The sequence below is a fragment of the Polistes dominula genome, unplaced genomic scaffold, assembly GCF_049000335.1.
Source record: "Polistes dominula isolate Pdom_NZ unplaced genomic scaffold, Pdom_raw_medaka contig_16, whole genome shotgun sequence".
Lineage (NCBI taxonomy): Eukaryota > Metazoa > Arthropoda > Insecta > Hymenoptera > Vespidae > Polistes > Polistes dominula.
The window spans coordinates 2,992,382-3,012,317 of NW_028301040.1; the positions used below are offsets into that span (position 1 = coordinate 2,992,382).

At 35.2% G+C, this 19,936-nt stretch overlaps 1 protein-coding gene across 4 annotated transcripts in view; it reads right to left on the reverse strand.

Annotated features, from left to right (window-relative positions):
* Positions 1 to 19,936, reverse strand: part of LOC107064848 (uncharacterized) — a 132,729-nt gene that overhangs the window by 86,152 nt on the left and 26,641 nt on the right. The window contains exons 2-3 of one of the 4 annotated variants that reach the window (XM_089174866.1): positions 9,187 to 9,262; positions 253 to 477 (exon numbers count right to left, since the gene is read on the reverse strand). The gene's annotated coding sequence lies outside the window, so the exon portion shown is untranslated. Of the gene's footprint in view, positions 1 to 252; positions 478 to 4,438; positions 4,544 to 9,186; positions 9,263 to 19,936 lie in introns of those variants that run through there. The other 3 variants (XM_089174867.1, XM_089174865.1, XM_089174869.1) reach the window with 3 other exon arrangements.

The following is a 19,936-nucleotide window of genomic DNA, read 5'->3' on the forward strand; positions in this document are numbered from 1 at the left end:
TGTAAGAGATCTTGAATGTGAAGATCTTCGATAGAAAATTCTTTCGTACGAGACAACTTATCCTTTTTTTTTCTTTCTTTCTTTCTTACTTTTTCTTTTTTATTTTTCCTCTTTCTCAATATTTATTTTTTATATGATTATTATATTATTATATTATTATTAATCTTTCGTTTTACGAATTTTCGAATTTACTACTATGTCTGACTTAAGAACAGATTCGTACTACTTAATGCAGGAATAAATAAAACATACTTTTACACCTCGAGGGATGATGGTATTGAATATCCTTCTCTTAGCTCGTCGTACAACCTTGACTCGTCGTCAGACACCAAGGAAAATCCTCTTTCTCTTGAAGCTTCTTGCCTGTCTGCATTACCACGACCCTTTACTTCCTTCCTTCCTTCCTTCTCGTTGAGACTGGCTGCTGGCACCCGTGCACTTTCACCACTTCGTGCGACGTGCTTACTTCGTCGGTACCTCGTACAAGATAGATAGATAGATAGATAGATAGATAGATAGATAGATAGATAGATAGAAAGAGAGAGAAAAAGAAAGAAAATACAGAGAGTGTGAAAGAGAGAGAGAGAGAGAAAGACGTGCTCTCTCGGAAAGAGGCCACGAAACGAGGATCTTTCCTAGTTACGGGAGTTAATATTTATCGAGACTCTCTGTAATCTTCCAACGTAGTCTGAGAAAGTCTCTCTCTTTCTCTCGCTTTCTCAACTGTCAGCGTCACTCTTTTATCCCCTTACCACCTTTAACCCCTAACCCAACCCTGGTGCCCTCGAAAAGGACGAAAAATAATTAAAGTAAAGTAACTTTAGAGAACCGGACGGACAACTATCTTCGACTTTTACTAGCTACACACAACCTGTTCTTTTTACGCCCGAGGGATGTTCGAAAGGTACACTGATGGAAAGATAAATCTTTTCAATGAACATTCCAAATGTCTACCGATGAGATTTTCCTTCATGAAAATAATAGCCCGTTTTCGACGATTTCTTCTTGTTTAAGAATTAAATAATAAAATAAATGGAGGAAATATTTTTTATCTATGTAGTATTTAAAAAAGAACAAGATATAATACTTAACAATATTATGAGATAAATTGTGGATACTGTAATAATGTAAAAATAAATCTTTTTTCTAACCTTTTTTATTTTTTTTTTTTAATGTGCTTACCAATGGGATTTCTTAAAAGAGACGATACACTTTTTTTTGGAGGAGGAAAATTTGTTAATACAATTAGAAGGACAGTTATAATTTTAAAAAATTGTAAGAAAATAAGAAAATGCTGGTGTAATATCTTTTTCTACTTATATTTGTTCGGAGACAAACCAGTTGTAAGAAATAAAGTAAGAAAACATACGGAGAAGATGCAGGGAATGCGACGATAACGTGGTGTCGCTTGTAAGAACGCAATGCTTCGACGATGTAAAACATATTTTCGCGATATAACGTGCGATATACAAGACAGTGAATCCTAGAGAGAAAGAGAGAGAGAGAGAGAGAGAGAGAGAGAGAGAGGAAGAGAGAGAAAGAGAGAGTAAATATTTCTTTCGCTACCTTCGCAACTCGATCTACGAGTTTTTTTCTTTTTTTTATATTCTTTACCACGCGAAAATAAAAGTTCCAACGAAACGAATTGTCGCCACGACCGTGTGTACGTCATTTTTATTTTACGATGATTTTTTAAAGTTATTACAGTAACATAAAAACGAAAGATAGAAAGAAAGAAAAATATACAAACAAATACAAAAAGTAAATAATAGAATAAACGATGTTCAAACTTAAATATTACATATACAAATAAATAAATATTATATATTTCACTCGCAAATGTTGCCAAAAAATATTCTCGTTGGAGGGTTTGCTTAAAAAAAAAAAAAAAAAAAAAGGGAACAAGAAAAGAAGGGGAGGAAAGTGAAGTTGCTCACGTTAAAGCGTGAATCGGAAGATACGATTTTGATGGGTGCGATGATACGTTTTATCGATCCTTTTCGATAAGTAGACAGGAGGGTGGCCTAAGGCGGACAAGTTCCAAGTAGAAATGTTCCACTTCCAAACGATATCGCCAATAAATGCAGTCGTCCGTTGTCTTTATCGTCATAGTTATCGTTCTCGTTTCGATATCCAGTATAGTCATCGTCGTATCGATGATTTTCTTCTTCGGTGTGAAATACAAACGAGAGAGAAAGAGAGATAGAGAGATCATGAGGGGTGGCAAGAGGAGACGTATAATGGGGGAAAGTGTAAAGAGGAGGGGGTTAGAGGGGGGGGAGGTAGAAACGTCGACGCTATTAGACGTAGTGCCACTTGATTTACGACATAACGCGTACGTTTATCTGCTCACAATCGCGACCCCGCAGGTCGATTAATTGGCTCAACGCGTCGAGCAGTTAATTTATAGATCTGCCAATCTCTCAGAGAGCTTGCCAACAAGTGGGCAAATAGTTATTGACAAAGGTAACGAAGGCCTTTCGAGTCTCTATGTAGCTGTTTGTGTATACACGTGTATATACGTAGGTAGGGTGTAATGTATCTTTCTTCTTTTTCTCTCTCTTAATCCTTTACATTCACATCTCTTTTCTACTCTATTTGCTAATTTCTAAGAGAACCCTCGAAACACGTTGCAACCCTCGAAAAGACGAATTTTCGTTTTAAAAAATCACCCCAGTGACACAATTTTATTTCTTTTACTCGACGAGAGAGAGAAAAAGAAAGAGAGAGTGAGTTTTTCTTTTTTTTTCTCATTTCATCTTTTTTTCTTTTTCCTTTACCTCGATCAAATAACACCGATCATTTTCCCATTAATGGTGATCAAAGGGAGATACCTTATTTTTTATTTTTTTTTTTAGGGTAAGAAGAAAATGTGTACTTTTTACTTTAAAAATAATGTTTTTTCTTTTATTTTTTAAAAAGAAAAAATCATCACTGCAACGTGTTTGTTTTTTTTTCTTTCCTAAGTTAGAACTGAGAAACATTTGGGTAATCATTTATCGCGTGTATTTGAAATTCGAAACGTGCGTTTATACGAGGATACGAGAGAGAAAAAGGAACTCGTTTTAACGCTAAAAATTAATAACGATGATCATATTTCGTAAATACACGCTTGGGAAACAAATATATTACATTTTCTATTTTTCTATATAGAAAACAAGAAGAGAACGAGAGAGAGGGAAACCACGTACGAGGATAATTTGCGTCGGCCTAACGGAAGAGTTCGCTCGTTCACTCAGACCCGTTGTCTGGGATGCTGGTCCTTTGGGAGGCTGAAAATGTACTTTTTATCGCGCTGCATCTTGCATGCATCGCGGTATCGGTCGCGTCCATGCATATTTCTCGGCACGTATCGTCGATGTACACGCACACATATAGAAATAGGATACACCTACGTTAAAATGCAGAAAAAGGAAAGAAGACACATATACACACATAGAGTAAAAGAGAAAAAGAAAGAAAGAGAGAAAGTGATAGGAGAAAGAAGAAGAAGAAGAGTGGTAAAAGGGAAACTAAAGTAGAAAGAGAAGGAAGTAAATGTGGAAGGTCGAAGTCGTAAGTGTATATTCATGAGATCGTCGAAAATCGATGTACTATCTTCTCTCTCTCTCTTTCTCTCTTATGCAATAGCAAAAACGAGAGAGAGAGAGAGAGAGAGAGAAAGAGAGAAAACTAACAGCGAATTGGTGGAAAAGACGAGCCATAGGATAATTTTCGAAACCGACACATTGAAACCACTCTGATGTTTCACCACAGGAACGTTTATCTCGCGTCGAACGGAACGTTTACGATACGTTTCGTGCTTCTTAAATTATGTATGAAATCGATGGGTCATCCATCGTTCGACCGCTACATTCCATCGAGTTCAGATATATACATATGTATATATTCAGAATTGGGAAGATAGAGAGAGAGAGAAGGAGAGAGAGAGAAAGAGGAAATAGGGAGATGTTTGTGTGCATGTCCGCGACATGCATATCACGTGAGTGACGTTGAAATTATTCTACGTGTGCATGAGCGTGAGAACGTGCATTGACTCAACCTCCTAAAATTCATCAAATTTATATACACCGTTGAAAATTACCTTCCATCCTTTCGAGTCCTATTTAATTCGATCAATATTATTATTCTTTTTTTTATGCTTTTTCTCACTGCAATGTAATTTTTTTTTGCACTCTTCCCATGTACAGAGATACTTTGTTTTTTTTTTTATCCTAAATTTTATCTTTAATATCTTACAGATTTTCTTGCGATCGAACGCAAATATAAACGTGGAAAGAGATGTTTTTTTTTTTTTTTTAATTTTATTACGCTATATCATCTCTGTTTTATTGTAAAGAATAATTTTATTTGAAGAAGAAGAAAATGTGTAAAAGAAAAAAAAAGATAGAGAGATAGAAGATAGGACAGAATGTGCGTTAAAATTCAATGATGGTACCTTAGTTCGCTTGTCTTCTCGAAACGATGAACTTTCCCGATTAATCCTCAAGGTCTTAAGACCCATTATGTCCTAGACGTAGGATGAAGTATATTGAATCTTTGAAAGTATGAACTTTTCACTCAAGACTTGTACCTAGCAAAACATTTAATAGAAGCTGAATTCTACAGCCAAGTCCTCTTATATTGTTCTTACATTTTCTCTGTGTGAACTGAGTACATGTATATACATATGTAAGATTTATTTAAATTTAAAATATAAGTATTTATTATAATAGAACAAATGTTTAATTATTAAGGTTTAATATAATAATAAAGAGATAGAAAAGAAAAGTAAGTAACAATAGTTAGAAATCGTACACTCGTATTACACTCTTTCACTCAAAAATAGTCGCACCGAATCAAGAAGGCGAAGACCGCATTCTTCGCCGCGCTTATATACACATTCACCCCACCAATGGTCCCAATCACTTCCGTCAATCATTCTCGAAATCTCCAGACTATTCCCGACCGATTAAACAAAAGACCTTTTCCCTCGCTTTTCTTTCTTACTAGCCACACTTATATTCATACCGCTGCATGCACTCACACTTATACCCATATCGCTGCGCGCACTCACACTCATATCCATATCGCTGCGCGCACTCACACTTATACCGATATCGCTGTGTGCACTCACACTCATATCCATAGCGCTGCGCGCACTCACACTCATATCCATATCGCTGCGCGCACTCACACTTATACCGATATCGCTGCATACTCTTACACATTTTTCACATTCATCAATTGTTTTCACGCACACCATACACTCGCACTCTTCGTCTTTCTCTCACTCTCACACATATATATGTTTAAGTATTATTTGAAGATTATAATGAATTTTTAAAATATTTGTATAACGAAAGTCAAAATATTTTAATAAAATTTACTCTTTCTTTTTTTTCTCTCTCTCTCTCTCTCTTTCGTTCTTTCTTTCTTTTTGTAAGTAATTTTTCGTGCTCGTTCACGTAACAAATCGAGAGTCAAAGATTTTTCGAGAAAGTCGAGGGAATTTGGTAGGAAGGAAATCGAATGAAAGGAGACGGGAAACCACCAGCGAGAGAGGACACCCGCATACGAAAGGAAACCACAAACACATCGTACGAGAGTTGGGGATCTTCCCGTTCTCGTTCCATGACACGCAAATGATATGTGCTCGTATGCAACCTGACAGCCTCTTCCCTATTGCACTATAACTACCAGAAACAACAGTAATACCAATCGCTCGAACTGAAATTTATACTATGCACAACTCGACATTCTGGAAAACTGGTCCTTCGAGGCTCAGTTTCGAATTATCTCTTGACGTATATATATACACCATGTTACAGATCTAAATCGATAAAGTACTAAAATGTTTACAGAGTTATTTTGAAGAGAGAAACGTTCTATCCATCGTATAACGAGATTACTTTTTCCTTTTTCGAGATTTGAAAAGGGGACAAAAAAATAATTCATATATATCACACGTAATCAAACATTCGTATTACTCTTCTAGAGGATCGAAATTTTTAATTTCATCGATACAATTAAAAAAATGTTTATTCATTAATTTTATTGATGGTAAAGATCGTGGTTTTTCTTTTTTTTTTTTTTTTGGTTAAAAATTTTATTTAACCTTGTCGCGAGATTTGTAACGAGTAGAAATAATTTCTGTTTTTTACTAGATTTAAACTGAATGCCCACATATGTAACAAAAAGCCTCAAAGTATTTAACTTTTAACGATAATTATTTATTTCCAATTTGTATCCCTTTTTTACACCGATTTATGAACGATCTCTCTGGTTTCGGTTAGGAATTTTTCACGAGTGTAGAATTTTTTATTATAGACACTCTCGGTTTCGTACGATCTCGTACGAAAAAAAAGAAACTATTTATTCGTAACTCGAAAACAAAGATGAATCGGGTCACGGTGTATAATTAGCACAAAAATAATCTCTTCTCTTTCAAACGCGTTGGCAAAATTTGACTGAGTTAAAATATCGAACGTAACTGTATAATACATTCATGATTTATCGAACGAAATAAATAAATAAATATTCAAAAGAATTCAATAATATTTCCACGTAATTGCTAATAAAAGTATCGAATCTATAAAATGTTTTTTTTCTTTTTATAATTTTTTATTTTACAATCAAATCAAAAGATGTTTATTTAAAAATAAGATATAACCGTTTCTTTGAAATTTTATATTGCGGGATGAAAGATTAGGTAACTCGTCAAGGATTTAATCGCGCTTAAATCGATGGAACGCCAACTCGGTTATTAAACGCAATTCTCCAGAAAGGATTTCCACTGTGAAACGAAAGGATAACGATGTCGTAAATTATATCCGCGCGATTATATAAAGATAGATACGGTCGAGTAAAACACGAACGAGAGAATAGGAAGTCTCGCACAAAGCGTAATCCTCGCTTTAGGATCAAATCGGCAATTAAATCTGACAATTTGGCGATTGCATTGTTCGCGAAATTCCTGCGGGAAGGAAGAAACGTGGTATGAGAAAAAGATGGGGGGGGGTGGAAGAGTATGAGCGAAAGAGAAAGAGAGAGAGGAAGAGAGAGATAGAGAGAGAGAGAGAACAAGGGAAAGAGAGAAGAAATAGTAGAAGAAGAAGAAGAAGAAGAAGAGAAAGAGAGCTTGTACGTTTCTCGCGTTGACTGCGTAGTTTGAAGAGTACGAGGGTGGTAGATGGGAAAATCAGTAAGTTTAACCAACTTCATACGAAACGGAAATCCTCGTTTCTCTGCTCTTAGGTACAATTCAGAGTAAGAGAGCTAGAGAGAGAGAGAGAGAAAGAGAGAGAAAGAGAGAGAAAGAGAGTTGCCCGCGGACATGCTTCCTACTTAGAGCTCCTTCACATTCTCCCTGCTAACGACTAAATACTAATGTTAACATTACAGTTTCCGCAAAGGATTTCACTCTGTGATGTTATTAAGCCTGCGATATGTAACTTTACTTTCTCTCAGGTAACACAAGAATTAATAAAATATTGTATTGTTTTTTTGTCAAAAAATATATTTCAATCTTCTAGTGGATCATAATTTAACGATTTTCTTTATTTGCCCATATTTTTGTCAAATATCGTTGGTTTCGACGTGAACGTCAAAGAAGAAAAAATGCAATTGGAATTCTGAAAAATAAGAACAAAATAAATTTTATTATTATTTTTCTATCTTTTATGCTTCTTACAAGTATATATAACTTTCATTGTAGCAACGAGAAAAGTCAAAGCAAACTGAGAGTATTGCAAAATATAAACGTGAGAGACGTGTATGTGTATGTATATCCTAGAAAGGAGAAAAACGATCTCGTTGACTAGAGGAACATTGACGTCGTTGACAATTCCGATTCGTTCCTCGACAAATCTTGTTTCGCTAGGAAGATTTAGTTCGGGCGAATCAAGAGACAATGAGAGAGAGAGAGAGAGAGAGAGACAGACAGAGAGAGAGAGAGAGGTGTAAAGGATATAGAGGGGTAGAAGTTACGATGTGATACCAGCTTAATCTCGGCTCCCCACAGTACGTTCCTTAATGGCTTATATATGGCGCTTGGTAGTACGGCCAGGAACACACTCGGCTAGTACGAGTCTTTAATCAATTATGCAAATGATTTGCGGATGAGTACTACATCTCTTTCCCTCCCTGCTTGCCTTGAGGATAATACAATCCTTCCGTTGGCTACTCGAGCAGCCTCCGTTCCTTCTCCCTACATTGTTTTCTCTCTCTTTCTCTCATAGGATTCATGTTTCTCTTTCGGAATATTTAGAAAATCGTGTGGACCATATCATATTTCACTAACAAACGATTTATTTTTCTTCTATTTTTTTGTTTTGTTTCATTTTTTTTTTGTATGTTTTATTCTTATAATTCTTAACTTTCGCATCAACTCTTGTAACCTCGTTAACTGATCACGTTTTATTATTTACAACGATATTTATCTCCCTAACAGATACGAAACTCCATTAACCCTTTTCTCTTTTTTTTTTTTACTATCTACCAAACCTCTTTCCCATCCACCCTTTACATTCTTCCCCCATCTCCTCGTTCTCTTTTCTCTTCCTGTACGCCTATGGTTCTCCTTTTTCGAGACAACTACCTATCCCCCTTTCTATCCTGTCTTGTTTCGGCATTGTTTACATGCTTCGTTCAACACCCACGTCACCCCTTGGTATCATCGTCCTTTCAGTACTCCACCATCCCCTAGCTCTTTCATCCCTCCTCATTCTTTCACGCGGTATTTCACCCACCATCTAACTCCTATGCGTCTCGACTACTCTTCATCACCCTATCCTTCTTTTTTTCTAACGAGTTCTACACGTTCAAACTTTTCGATACTATTTTTCATCTCTTTCTCTATTTCTGAAATCGAAAGATAGTGAAATGAAAAAATAAAAGAAGAAAAAAAGCAAAATTTAAATAGACGTACACAACGTTAAATACGAAGAAAATAAAAATAAAAAAACATAAAAAAGATAAATAAAAGAAGAAGAAGAAGTATCTATTAAAAGGCTCAAGCGTGGATATTTTAGATTTCCGTTTGAAGTTTTAGTATTCCAGTTTGGTTCTTTCGCATCATTAAATTATTACTCAAAGTCTACGGAAGGAGATGAAGGGAGGAGAAAGGAGAGAGATTTGGAAGATGAAAATTCGATAGAATGAAGTAGTGAATTAAGGTACGCCCGAGGCCATAGCATACCTACTTACCCTTTAGTCACCCTCCTGACCCCCCTTCTATCACCGTGAAACCTACTTTTTTTCTTTCTTCTACTCAAGCGATTTCCTGAAAAAAAAAAGTAAAAAGTTAGACTCTTTCCATTCTTCTTGATAAAAGTTCAACGTAAGCAGGGCGGATCGCCACGATCACGAGATTCCAGCGACGTTGGCAAGAACGCCTTTGGATTTTGCAAATTTGCCGGACTATACGATCTTCGTGAAAGCTAACGTTCCTATCGTTTGAACGGACATTTCGTATAATGGCTTTATATAGAACAAGACGGATTTAATTCATCTCAAACTTTCTATTTTTCTTTCTTTCTGTTTTTTTTTTTTTTATTTCACTCATATCAATAATATCATATCGATTTAATTTTAGCATAAATTCTTCTCTCTGTTATTTTTGTTTGATTCCGTTTATGATGTAGATATTATATATATATATTTTTTTTTTAACCTTTTTTGCCCTAATTTATTGGGGATTTATTTATAGAATCCTTGAAGCATTTTAAAAATATCAATATACATTAAAAGTTCTGAAGAATTGGTTTGCTTAATTCTTGAATATGATAGCGTAATTTGGTTCACTTTTTTTCTGGGGTTCAAAATAATATTTTAAAAGTTACTGAAAATGGAGAGTTTCGCAACTGATATCAAGATAAGAATAAAATTTTGCGTTTTGAAAGAATGTAAGAAGGTTTTTTCATCATATTCGAAATTTCGACGTTAATATTAAAGGAAAAGTAGATAGAAGAGTTTCCGTCGACGCAAGGTAAAATAATGTTTGGAATAAAGCTAGAGATAAAAAGATGGAGAGAATAGAAAAATCAAAAGTCGTACACTATCTAAATGTAAACATATATATATATACACACACACACACCTACTAATAGATGCACAAATAAAAAACATATTGACATATGCGTTTACATCTTACGAAAATCTTCGGTGCTTTGGAGATTTATTCTTTATTACTGTCGCAAAGAAACAGAAGAAATACAAGGAAGGATGGAAGAAAATCAAGAAAAAAAAAAAAAAAAAACAAAAAAAAACGGAAATAAAAAGATCTCAGCAAGTAGAACGACGAAATCTTTGTCGAAGAAAAATCAGATTCGCTTTCGTAGGGTACATCTTTCTTTGAACTAGTAAGTGGAAAAACCACAAAATCTATGCTTGTCGTTGTCGTTTAGTCGAAAGAGTATATATGTATCTCTGGTTTGTATATATATATATATATATATATATATATATATATATATATATATATATGTGTGTGTGTGTGTGAATATATCTACATGTATGTATACGTAAATTTAAGATCGAACGTAGAAGAAGAAGAGGAAGAAGAAGAATAGATTGTCGTAGTATGGGTCCCATGAGAGTAGCCTTGCGTTTTTAGACAAACAGTATGAGAAATCATGCTGACTAACGTTTTAAACGTAAAAATCGTATTGATAATAAAATCTGCTATTTTTTACGATAAATTATATTACAATTAATTATACTTTTTTCCAAATACGTGTATCTCGTATATATATTTAAATTTACTAATAATAATTCTCGGATAGAAAAAATCTGACAGATATATATTGATCTTATTTGACTGTTCTTTTTATAAATCTTTTTCTAGATCATTTTACGAAGGTATCATTTTGAAAGTATTAAAATAAAAATCAACCTGGGTGTGTGTGTGTGTGTGCTCTCCTTCAAATTCTAAAATAACATAGGTCACGTTCTAAGGTTTTAAATCGATATTATAAAGTTCGTCGCGCGATGACCCGAAGAGGAGTCCGCAAAGCGTTCGGTACGGTTTTCTGTAAAAATATCTTCACTGGTCGTTCAACATTATTCGTTTATTGCTAGTAGTCGTTAACGTTAGAACTTAGTCGTCTTCTATTACTACTACTACTATTACTTCTTCTTCTTCTTTTTCTTTTTCTTCTTCTTCTTCTTCTTCTTCTTCTTCTTCTTCTTCTTCTTCAACGTGAGAAATGTTGAATTATGTTGGAAAACTTAGTTAACGATTTAATCGAATTATGGATGATCAAGTTGAGGGGGAATTGCAATAAGGGTCGGAAAAGGGTGGACGATATAAAGCTAACTCTTCCGCATGACATAAAAGAAGTGAGAAAACTAGATAGACAAGAAGGGAAATAGAAAGAGAAAGAGAAAGGGTAGGAAGATTGAGAGAAACGAATGAGGACTTGGTGCAAACTACGAAAATCAAGGCAGAATAATCGTCCTCGTTCTTCTACTCGTTGTTCGTCCTCGTCGTCGTCCTCGTCGTCGTCGTCGTCGTCAAACTTTCGCAAAAGTTCGAAAATAGATCGTGAGTCGGCTGACCAAGATCCGACGAACTGTGCCGGAAGTCGAGTTCCGCGAGTAACTTCCCATCGAATTAGAGAAAAGTGTCTTCCTTGGCATACTGTCGTACGAACCAACCACGGTACAAACTTCTCCGTTAATCTCTTGGAAATCCCCTATGGGTTTCTCGATTTATCGTAGAACCACGATACGCAATGTCTCTCTCATCTTCGATTTATTCTACCCTCAGAGGTATTCTTTGACTCTCTCTCTCTCTCTCTTTTCACTTTCGATGTCCTTATCTTTATCATTTTCTTCTTATTATACATCGCTCAGATGTTTTACAATGAAGTCTGTCGAATATTTGAAAGGACATCTGGAGTCTGAGTAACGATTGAGAGAAAATTTATCCAATTCTCGTGTTTCTAGTCGTTTAACAAATCTACAACTTTTTCCCTCGACTTTATATCCAGATAGAAAATAATCGTGAATTTAATAGAAGAAATAAAAATCAAAAGAAATAAATAAAAATACTCGACTGTTTTTTTATATTTTAGTATTCCGCCCAAATAGCGTAGGCCAAATTTGTGAAGGTAATCTAATGAAGTCGAACGAATGCAAAAAGTATCGCAATGGTCTTTAAAAAGAAAAGAAAAAGATAAAGAAGAAGAAGAAGAAGAAAACAAAAATGCGATAAGAAAGGATAGAAAGATATAAGGAAAAGAGAGAATAGTTGGATAGGAATTTGCGTTAGCAGAAAAGTTTCCCTTTCGTTGTACTCGTTTTAAAAGGATCGCCACGTATTTCCGTGTTCGTGTAAGACGTAGTCTCAAAGTTTTCGCTTGAATTCTCTTACTCTAATTTCCGTTATCCCTCCTGAAGGGATTAGGGAACGTGTTTAGCAAAATGGTGAGAGTGGTAGATAGATAGAGAGTAAGAGAGGGGATTGGGAGGATTGGGAAAGGTGAAAGTAGGTGGGTCCCCGAAACTTATTTCTTCTCTTCTTACCTAGAAGAAGCAATGCAAATTTTTAGTGACGTTAATCGCCTCGTTTTCTTCAGTCCTTTCCTCCTAACCTTCTTCTTTCTTCTATCTTCCTTTTTTTTCTTTCTTTTTTCTTTTTTTTTTACACAGACGATTTCGGTTAAAAGGGATAAAAACTAAATTGAACGGTATTCTCAGCTCCCTGACCTTATAACTTAACCATTTACCAACACCATCGTTGGTACTAACACACTGATACAAAATCTTCGACGAATCGTCGCACGACACAAGAGAAGTGTACGTATAGTTCGAAAATGGTCGGAAACCCTTTCCCCTACTACCCCGACTCATTACTTTGAATTATTCGAATAATATTTCCCTGTCTAGAGGAGAAATCAATGCGTCTACCCTCGCGATGCATAATTCATAGCATGGTATTAGACAGATCGAAGATTAATAGGCTCGATCGGATGCTCTCTAATCGAGCACTTACCACCTACGACTTCGTTTCTCTCTCTCTCTCTCTCTCTCTCTCATTTTCATTCGTTTTTCTTTTTCTTTGTTTTTTGTTTTTTTCTTTCTTTTCAACTCTTTTCTCGATCTTTTTACCCTCTTCTATGATACTCGTTTTCCCCCTTCGGCAATGTGCTAGGTAGATTTAAAGAAATCGATAGGTCCTACGTACCGTCTCGTAACGACGTCGAACGATTCCTCGAGTCAAGAAAGATCGTGCGATTTTCTCTTTTCTTTCCAAATGTTTCCCTATAAGAAAAGTCTTCTTCGCCAATCTCTTCCCGTTTTTTTTTTTGTTCTTTTTTTTTCATTCCTTCTATCTACCATTTTCTCACGGCAATGCCTTTCTTTACGCAATTCTAAAAAGATCGATCTCAACTTTACGTTATTTTCAAAGATTTTCTCGACTATCGTAATATTTATCCTTGTCTTTTCTTCATACAAAGGTATGAATTTAATGGTAGATAAAAATAAAAGAATGGATAGATGAGAGTAATTGTTAGAAATAGTGATTTACGTATTTAGGACAAAGTTCAATGTAATTATGTAATATAAATGTGATGCTTTGTTATTAAAATCACGGAATTTTTTATTCAACGATTGCTCTCCCTTTCTATTTATGTATTCTTTTCATTTCTTCTTTTCTTTCTTTTTTATTTTATTTTTTTTTTTTTATACCAAGTGCTTAATGTAGAAGCTCGTTAGAATTCAACGATATCAATGGAAAGACTTAATCGTATCCCAGAAAATAAAACGAAGCTCGATAAGTTTTCAGTCCAAGTCCGGAAATTAAATGACGTTAACAGATGGCAGACACGTCTCGAGAAACTTTTCGATAAAAATAAAGTATTAAATAGCGAAACTGGGCTACGAGACAAGTGAACTGTTTCGTTCTATATTCGAAATATATATTTTATATTTTATTACGAGATGAACGATTTTTGCGAATAAAATGTCTATACGAACAAACTTTTGATCGGTTGAACCCACATTCCTTTTTTTTTTCTTCTTTTAACTTTCCATTACAAAATTCTTCTTAACTTATTGCGCGTAAACGTCGTTGCTATTGAAAAAATAAATTAATAAGTTTCCTATTCATAAGCATTAAATATTCCTATAAATAATGTGATTAAGAAACAAGAAACAAATTTAACGGAATAATTCGTAAATACTCGTGACACTTTAGAAATTCAATAAATACATCCCAGTGACAACAATTTTCTATGAAAATGTCTTGTCAAATTATTCATGATATTTTTCTAATTTTTTAGTAATTTGGACAATAAACACATTTCAGAAATCTTAAACTACATCTTGTTTATCTATAGTGGAAGGACTTTAGCTTTCTCCAAGATATCGATCTGACTATCTTATCCTGCGGAGATCGGTTGCAAGTTGTAAGTTGCAAGTTGTAGTTGAGTAGAAGTTAAGTTACAAGTTGCCGTTCATAGCAATGGGACTGCTTCGTTAAAGAGCAGTTGCATTTATATGCAGAGTGGCACACGGTCACCACACATTTACCATCTCTTCTAAATGTATATTCAGTACTTAACTACTTCCAACTAATGCATTAGATATTAAATCGATTTTATCTTATTTATCGGGGTAACATTTATTGTCCATTAAGAACTTCAAACTTTTAGTAATAAATCGTTTGTGCTATCAGAAAAAAAAAGTAAAGAAAGCGTAAATTTTTTTAGAATATAAATCCACTGATTTTGAATTAAAGTCGAACGCGGTACAATACATATGTATATAATAATCGATAATTCTATTGGAGTCAATAGCAGATATAGAGAACATTGTAGAAGAGAAGATGATCGATTAGGAGAATTTCTAATATTAGATCATGAGATTCCCTTTTATATCAAGATTCCAATCAGAGAAAAGAAAAATGAGAACACTTTGATGATAATGACAGATATGCAGATTACTCGAAGGTGGATAATTTTAACTCGAATAAAGTAGAAGAAAGAGAGAGAGAGAGAGAGAGAGAGAGAGAGAGAGAGTGAGAGAAGAAGAGTGCATAATTTTCTCGTTTGTACGATATCAACGTGAAATCCGGGCAGACAGAATTGTCAGATAGTGTTAGTCGATACGCTTCGAGAATAAGTCGAGATACGAAATGATACTAGAGATGATAGTTATTTCTGGATTTCTGATGATTATATCGGGTAGGTTAAAGAAAAATATTATGTTTAAAATTCATTATTTATCCTAATGTTAAATAATTAAAATAATTCATTTCATTCGTCAATCAACGTCGACCATTATATTACATTATGTTATTATTTAATTATTTCTCGATTGCAGCAAATAGTTTAATGAAAGCTGTCATTACGATTTTATACCGGTGTTAATAGTCGTCTGAAATAATCTAAAAGTAAAAGTTAACAATTATTAATGTTTATTCCCATTTTTTCAGACTGGTTATTTCATAAATAATTTATTATTTTTATTTGGTCTATTTAAACTCGAAATAATCGCCAAGTCTCATAACTAATTCGAAAATATGACTTTTCTGTCGCGATATATTTATTATTTAAGATCATTTCAAATAAAGCTATTATTTATAAAAAATTAATTGTTTACCAATGGGAAAGCATTAGCTCGTTATTCAATTTCTTGATTATTTATATATATATAGATTATATAAAAATTATTTGATTATTTGTTAATCCGAACGAGTAAAAATGACTTCGATTCGTTTTCGCTTCTCTCTTATTTATTACCTGGATTTATTTATTTATTTTACGATATAAAAGGAAAGAAGAAAAATAAGAAATAAAATAATAAAAGAGAAAGAGAAAGAGAGAAAAAGATAAAAAGGAATAAAGTTTTTTCATCCTTGATAAGTGCTTACAATAAAAATTCAATCGAATAATATTTAAAAGTTCTTCAAAGATATAATTAGAATGAATTTGAAAAGGATCGGAATAACTTATTTTTTTTTTTTAAAGATTAAGCGAACCGATTAATCTATTCCGAATATTTATTTCATTTATTGTTCGAAAAAAAAAGGAAAAGTATAATAAAGCGAAATAGGAAGAGCCTAATTGAATATCTTTTCCTATAATAACTCAAACACGTTTCGCCAAGCGAACGAGTAAAGTCGATAAATTGAACGAGAAACTTTTAACGCGAGACGATACAAATGTATAGAGTTATAAAGAGGAAGAGAGAAAGAGAGAGAGAGAGAGAGAAATTCACTTGAATTCAACTTTTCATAAAGTTATTTTCAAATCTGAGATCGCGCAAGTAAACAACTCGAGAGAAATTGACGACTCGGAATCGAGACGCCAACCATTCAATATTTTATTTTTTTTATTTTTTATCACGATTGTAATAAACGATTGACGATTTAAAATGGATCGGATGATTAAAACGTTTTTGCTAACGCGGGTATAAAATTAAAACAAAAGAAAAATGAAAGAAGAAAAATAACGCAACAACAACGACAACGACAAAAAAGAATAGCAGAAAAAATAGAAAAAAAAGGACTGCACCTCCGATAAATGGTCGAACGACGCTCAGACGACATTTCCCTCGCGTGATTCTTTTCTGGGGGCTAGTAGCTTGACGGGTCTCGATTAAATATCGATTTAAAGGAATTTTTAATTTCCCGAAGGGCCGTAGAGCACACGAGTGGCAGGGCTCTGTCACGAGTGTTCACGGTGTCCCCAGGTGTCAGCCATGTGTCACGATCGTTCTCGAACAATGCGCGAGGTTCAAGAGTGCGGTGAGGTAAAGTGAGGGGAAGGAGAAAAGTGGGTGGAAAGGGAGAGTATGGTCCTCTATATCAATTTCGAACGAACTAACCACGCAACATTGAATCCTGTGTCCATATGCCCACTTCACCCTCAATTCACCTCACCACCCAGGTACCCTTACACCTCTTCCTCTATTCGCAGGTTTTTCCCTTTGTAAAAACCAACAACGACTTTACAAATTGCAATCGACCGTTTTTTCTAACTAACTTTTTCTATCAACGTCCACGTCAACGAATAACGAACTGCAATCATTATTATCTCGAGAATACGAGAGAATTATAAAGACCATCAAAGTTTCCATTCAATCTTTTCCTTCGTTAACGATGCATTACCGATGGTTACCTGTACTTCTTGCTTTTTCCTTTTCGAAAATAAATAAACGAAACAACCAGCAAGACTCGTCGGCAAGTTGGTACGAAAGAGTTAAGATGAAAAATATTACATCGAACGTTGAGAGAAAGTTGTAATTAGACGAAAAAAAGAAAAGATGGAAGACAAAAAAAAAGATATAAATACAAAGAATGAAAAGATGAGATAGTTACGATGGTAGCAATTTCAAAGATTTTTCTACTTTCTTATATTGTATATATCTTTCTATCTTTCTTACCCTTATTCTTTTTCTTACCTACAAAGGATAAAAGAAACAGAGAAGGAGGAAGAAAAAAAAACCGAAAGAAAGTATCTTAAGATAGCTTTGAAAAAGTTATTTGTAGAAATCCAACAAGTAGAGGGACAAATAGAAAAAGAAATGAGAAGAAAAGAAAAGAGAGAAGGGGTAGTAATAGGAAGAGGAAGGGTGGTTTCTCGAATAGCACGCTTCCCCGATCATTCCTACCACACACTTTTCCATCCCATTTCCAGTAGTAACTCTTGTTCCTTTGGCGTGCACCGAGGAATCCGTTGACGGTGAGAGAGAGAGAGGGTGGGTTTAGAGAGGGAGGTGGGTGAAAGCAACGTAGAAAGTCGAAAAAGGAAAAGGGCAAAAGCGAATAGATGGAAGAAGAAAGGCGCGGAGAAATAGAAAACGAACGAACGTACGTACGAGTATGACTGTTGTGTTGGATGAAGAAGAGTAACTGGTGGATGAGAAAGAACAGAGAGGGGGGGGGACGATGGTTGGTGGCTAAGGGAGGAAAAGGGAGAGAAAAGAGAGAGGGATGGATGGCGTATAATGGCGAGTATTACGAGCACTTAGTCACTTTTGTGCTACGGCCGCCATTGTGTCGGAACAAAAGATGGCGAATCCCCTGGAGCGATTCGACTGTCCCGCGCGAGGCGAGGCGCACAGTATAGTTCGTCGCTGCTCGAATAACCATGAGAGTAGAGGGCAAAATTAAGCCGAACGTGTTCAGTTTTGGTCTCGTACACTTGCGCCACCGACACACGCCTTCTTCCGATATGCATTCCCTCTCTCTCTCTCTTTTTATTTTGCACATTTCTGTGTATGTCCCAACGTATCCCTTTGTTATTTTTTAGAATTTCGAGTTTAACGGCACACCGCCACCGTTCTTCCTTCTATCAACACCCACCAACACTGTTAGCAACTGCACCGAAGCAACAGCAACTGAACTTTTAGGTACCACTAACGCGACGACACTCTCTCTTTCTTTTTCTATCTTCTTTTTTCTTTCATTTTCATTGGCTTTGTCTCTACAAAAGTCAGACGAGTCAGACTACTTCGAGCAAAAACCTTTTCTTCTCGCTTTCCCTCAAGGGCACCATACTGCTGCTGCTTGCTTGCTGCCCTTTTCTTCGAGTATTCCACACTCACACCGACTTTTGTCCTACTCATCGCGCCTTCTTTTCTGATATTACAATTCTCCTACCGATATTATTTCTTTTCCTTGAATACCGTCAGACACACTACTTTTCTCTCGTTCTCTCTAACACCGGAGGATTATCGAAGCTTATCAGAGGGTTGGAAGATGTTGTGCTCGCTTTTGTAAACCCCAAGCTCTTTGTGCTTTTCCTCCAACCCTGGGATGTTCATTTGTCAAGTTCTTCCTCTCTCTCTCTCTCTCTCTCTCTCTCTCTCTCTCTCTCTCTTTCTCTCGTTCTCTTGTACGACGCGCGTTGACTACTCGTCGTTGTCGTTGGTACATACGAGACGACGTGCTTTTCAACTACGACGAATATCTACGAAAAATTGCGTTTCCACGATGCTCGGTTTGATAATGAAAACGTTGTGTCGTCTTCATCGTCATAGAAAATGTGACTTTCCCGATGGAACGACTACGAAATAATTTTCACTTTCTTTTTGACGCAACTATATTTAAGTGTGTTCTGAAAGTAAAGAGAAAAAAAGAAGAAAAAGAAGAAGAAGAAAATAAAATAAAAGAGCAGACGTGAAGTAAGATGATAGTCTGTAAGAAAAGAAGTGGATACGATATTCTATGCCTCGACGGTTTCTCTTCAGCTCTCTTTCTCTTAGTTCTTTCATCTCCGGAACATCAAAAGACAATGCACCAAAATTATGGAAATTTTGTCGAAGAATTTCGCAAAATCGACGTTACGCGGTTTTCTTTGTATTCGCGAGCTATGTAGCAACGGCACATTCGAACTACGACTGCGGATAGGATAAAGAGAAAGGATAAGGGATGAAAAGTTATTTCAGTCACGACTCTCGCTACTCGTCTTTTCGATGTTTCTTCTTCTTCTTCTTTTTCTTTTTATTTCAGTTTTTTACAATTTCCTATATTTCTCTTTTCCCATCTCTCTTTTTCTCCAAAAAAAAGAAAGAGAAAACGTATTACAAAGAATACGATACACCCCAGCTTCTTTCAATAATAAATGAAAAATGATCTTTTATTAAAATCATAAATAAATTATTACTATTATTATTATTATTATTATAATATTTCACGGAAGTAGATTATTCGACGATACGTTTAACAAACGTTAAGAGCATTACGCATGTCAGAGTAATTTTCCTCGAATTCGTAAGGGCCGACCAGTTAGACTGGGGCTACATAACACGTTCGATTAGCAAAGTGTGCAGGTCAAATGATCGATCGTATTGCCGATCAAGATCAGTTGTCTGTATCTACTCTACTTCGATTCCTCCATCAAAGTCGACTGATTAAGCCCTTCAGAGCCTACTAGGCGTTTCATTTGCATCAAGCTACACAGGTATCATCCCTTTGTACGCCTTTGAATACTCAACGCGAAGT